A 5,253-nucleotide genomic window follows, 5' to 3' on the forward strand; every position below is an offset into this window, starting at 1 on the left:
AAAAAAAAAAAAAAAAAATCATACATATGAAGTTTAACATCATATCCAAATAGGAATACATAGTCATTCCATATTAATAAACATTAACTCCAATGGCCAAAAAAATAGATTCAGTCTTCGTTTACTGACATGTCCTCTCATGTCCTACAGTTCAATTCTTCCTTATACTTCCTATCTTCTATGCCTTCTGCATCTTTTCCTTTGCTTTTCTTTCATCCTCCTTGGCTTTCAATTGGGCTTTAAGCTTAGTCTGTATATTCTTGTCAACTAGGTAGTTTAAAGAGCCTGTGAGGATCTTGTCATTATTTGAAACAAGTTGCTCTCAGGTTCGCTTCCACTCATTTCCTTCCTCTACAATCAGGAAATAAGTATCAATACATAAAAATAAGAGGTGAGTTACATTAGTTGATGGATGAAATTTTCATAAATGTACACTGAAGAACCCTTTTTACCCTTAATTGGAGGTCCTGCATAGGTGTGGATGTTGTCCTTTCAATTTGCATCTTTCACATCTAACACTTGAAAATCTTTTCCTAAATTCTCTAGATGGTCCTTCACCAGGTTCCTTCTTCTTATTTTTATTCGGTCACCTCTTCAGGGGTAGAGACTGAACAATCCCCATAGGACTTTCTTTTGTTAACTCATTCAGACCAGGAAATGGATGAATTATGTCTTTATACACTTCCAAGTATTTTTATACTTTGTAGTAATTATCACAGTAACTTTTCAAGTCCTCCCCCTTGTTTTCAATACGGTAGTTGTATGCTTACCTGGTAATCATGTACCATACCAGACTTTGCATCCACAAGAATGTTTCTTCAAATCAACTATGTATCTGCCCTAACTATTTGTGACTTCAAACTCTTCTAATCAAACTACGAGTACCATACACCCTCTAGATTCATTTTTTTTTATTACAGCCAACATCTTTTAATCCTTGGGGTGACTTTGCTCTTATAGGTGCAACCTTACTGATATCTTGACTCCATTACTCCAAGTAGTTGCTTCCTTATCTTAACAATTAAAATCATAAGGGGCTTGCTCTTAAAAGATGAAATTCACTGATTAAATGACTTAGTCATATTATTTGTTATGTGGTCACTCTTGAATATGAAATCAAAAGCATGTCTAGACCACATTTTGGGTGGATTTTTACTCAACCAATCATAAGCTTCTTTGTTAATGGCCTTCATGTCATTCATTGCCTTCTCAAATAAGAATGTAGTAGATGTCCTAGCTGCTAACCAAAAAAACCTTCTGAGTAACACCCCATGATATTTAGCTTTGAAGTTCTGATAAAGATTCCTACAACACAATCTATGGTGACATTCTGGGAATGTTACCTTGATGGCCTTACATAGTCCCTGCGCAATACAAATAAGTATATTAAGAATGATGATTAATTGTTGCACAATACATACAGGTATAATTTAAGGCTCATAATATTCGTGAAAGAGAAACAAGAAATACACATTTTGTTTGTCAAACATGAATGTGATAGGCATGTCAACAATGGCCGTGTGAAGAGTGGCATATAAATTGGTTAAGAAAAATTTCCAACTATCTCTACATTAACTTTCAATAATACCATAAGTTATGGGGAACAACCCTCTGTTTTCATCAATAGCTATAACAACCAATAGAACACCTCTATACATACCCGTATTCAACCTTAAAGCCCTTAATTTAGACCCATAAAAGTGGCATATTACACTCAAAACACCTGGGATCAAATGTGATACCCTACTTTCTAAACCCGGCCTAATTATCCAGTTGGTTCGATTTGGTCTTGCAGGACTTGAACTTGAGCAAGCTAAGTAGAGTACCTTATGGAACATGGTGGCAAGGGTGACTTTGAACTCAGGTTGGCCAGATGGGTTGGAGTCCATGCCTAGTGAAATTTGTGTGCTCAAGCCAAGCCGTGCACGTGCACGTATCACCTGGCCATGTATGCACAATGAGGTACGTAGTCGTATTTTATGTTAAGTACAGGAGTTGATCGATTACTGAGAGTGAAATATGTGTTAGGGTCGAGCCCCGTCAAAAATCTCAATGTTTGGGCTGAGTATTGACTGATTGGTGGGTGGTTATAGTTGGGTCGGACCCACCAGTGTGACCTACCACTCTGGTCACTAGATATTTTGACCCCACTATAAATAGCATTAATTACTTTCCTTCACCCTCATTTATTGTTTTACACGGTGGGTGAGAAAAGTAAAGAAGCGAGAGAAAATAAGGAGCGAGAAGGGAAGAAGAAGGAAGAAATGGGGGAAAAAATGTTCGTTGTACGTCACCGAGGTTGATGTAAGATAAAAGATCCCCATCTCGAGATCTACAATTTGAGGTGAGTAGAGTCCATATTCCTTAAACCCTTGTGAAACCCTAAGTGAAACCCTTTGATTTGGGTAGCAATCCTTTGGATCTTGTTATTATCTCTTAAGAATGTGAATCTAAGGTTTAATAAAGGTCTTATATATTGTTTATAAATGATTTAGAGGAAGACTTGCAAGATTTGTGAAGCATTTGTTGATCTCTTAAGCTAAAGAGGAAGTTTGGGGTTTTTGAGGTGTTCTTGAGCAAAGAGGTAAGATCCATGCTTGAGACTTTGGATTAACCTTAGATCTATGTTAGAATCATGATTTGGAGCTTTAGATTTATGAAAAATATGGTCGAATCGACCCGTGGTGGTTTCCCCAAGGTGGGATGGAGAATGGAAGTGAACAGTAAAATCCTGATTCTGAGTGGTGGGTGCCTAAAAATGGTCGAACCCACCGATCCAAATCCAGCAGCCTGTCCTAGGTGGGCTACTGGCTAGATCGACGAGCAAGACTGTTGGTCGATTTGGCCCACCGCTCCTGGCCACTGGTCCAAGCAGAGTTTCTGGCTCGATTAGAGAGCAAGACCGATGGGCAACCTGGCCTGTCGCTCTTAGCCCGTCACTCTTGGCCCGTCGGTCCAAGCAGTGCCCCATGGGTCAAGCGATGAGCAAGACTGGTGGATAACCTAGTCCACAGCTCCTGGCCCATCGATCCAGGCAGAGCCTCTGGGTCGAGCGGCGAGCAAGGACTAGTGGGTGTCTTACCTGCTGGTTGACCCACCAATCTGACTTCTCAGGTTTCGATTGGGCCCAAATTTATCAGGTAACCTTCTCTGGTAATTCTAAACACATTGGGATCATCATACCTCATTGGTTATGAGCCTAAAATGGAGTTATATTATACTTGACTTCATTTATGATAGGTTGTATTAGAAACTCGTGTCATCGTATATCGGATCTTCCTCGTACCAAGGGTGATCGTTGTATACAACTAGTAAGTGGGAATAAGACATTGCATCATTTCATTCTGATTGTAGACTAACTATGTCATCATGTCATTATTGTTGTAGACTAGTCATCCACGAGTGTCATTGCATGCATTGACGTGTGCATTATGAAATTCATTTATGATTTGACACGCTAATATTTTTAATTGTTAAATGTTTATTCTTGCTTTGAGGTATGAGATGGATGAGTCTAAACTAATGATTATGATGCATTGCTAGACTAGATACCATAGTCGGCTTGGACACCAATGTATTGGTGGCCCGTGGAATGAGACGCAGTGGCACTATACAGTCATACTATATCACATAGGAGCATGCGGGTAGGAATGACATATCCCTATGCTACGACCCTTCCCAACAGGGGTTTAGATATTGGGTATATCACTGGGGAAAGACTGAGGTTGTGTACCAATGGTGGCTGTTAGAAGTATGCCCGGTTGATCATCAGGATTGTCGGTAACTTTGGTGATATAACAAGAGGGCCAATCGTACTGTTTTTAATTTAATACAGGGCAAGGCCCATTTTACTTTAATATCGCTGAGAAATAACAATTTACTTTAATGTCACTGAGAAACAGTAATTTACTTTAATATTGTTGAAGAACAATAATTTACTTTTTCAGTACTCACAGTTGGCCTTCTTCGGCAGCCCTATGGACGTATCGTGGGATGGGGTTCACGGCTCATACTCAGAGCATACGCGTACTGCGGTTGCGAGTAACACATAACCTATGACTTAGAAATTATTGTCTAGGTGGACTAAGAAAATAAAATGAACTGCATGCATATGGGTTCATTTGTATTGTGTATGCTTGTTTGGTCTTTCTTTTCACTTACTGGGCTAGTGAGCTCATCCCACGTACACACCATTTTTTTAGATGATCTTGCAGGTTATCCAGCTAAGGAACTAGAGTCGGGACCCACTGTGAAGTTTTTAGTTGAGGACTGGTGGGTCCCTGAAAATCTCATACACGGGGCCGAGTGCCGTGAGATAGCTGTATTGCGAGTCAGCAACACTGATATCATACTAGGTTTCCTTTTGGGTTATTTTTGAAATGTTACCCCTTTTGTGCTTTGGATGTGTAAATTGTATTTCTTATATATATATATCACTCCTACAGGCCCACATGTTAATGTAATATGTAATACAATTTGGGTGTCAAGAGTATTGGGATATTTATAGGTAAATACATGTAAGACTTCCGCTAAAATATAAAATTTTCTTTGTTTAGTGTGTGTGTATGATGTGCTGTGGTTACTGTATCAAATGATCCTGGTAGGTTTTGGGTTACAGGAGTTAATTCGGTCACCGATCCGGTTCTAAGTGAACGAGGTGTGACTTCAAAGGCCCAACATGTATGAAACCCAACCCTAGGCTTATTACTAATAAAATAGGCATATTTTGATAATGAATCTACATCACCAAGACCTTCTATAGGTGATTTATCTTCCAACTTCATGATGACATCAATTAGCTATTACGTTGCTTACAGAGTCTAGAGACATCTATTGGTACATCTGCTTGGGCTTCTGCATCCATTGCCACTTTAGCCCATGCAAGTATACATGCTTTCTTTACCACCACTTCTACTCCCTAGATTATCGACTCAAGAGATTCTGCTCATATGACTAGTAAGTCTTCTTTATTTAATTCCTTTTCTGTTAACTCTAATTCTACATCTGTCATTCTTGCTAATGGAACCTCTACCCATGATCTGGTCATAGTACAGTATCACTTATATCCTCAATCAATCTTTCCTCTGTGTTACATGTTTCTCAATTTCTTTTAAGTCTTGTTTCAATTAATCAATTAACTAAATCATTAAACAGTTTAGTGACATTTTTTTCCTTCTTACTGCGCCTTTCAGGATCTTCACACGAAGAAGATGATTTGTGGAGGGCACGAAAAATATGGGTTGTACTACCTCT

The sequence above is a fragment of the Macadamia integrifolia genome, chromosome 1 (assembly GCF_013358625.1).
Source record: "Macadamia integrifolia cultivar HAES 741 chromosome 1, SCU_Mint_v3, whole genome shotgun sequence".
Lineage (NCBI taxonomy): Eukaryota > Viridiplantae > Streptophyta > Magnoliopsida > Proteales > Proteaceae > Macadamia > Macadamia integrifolia.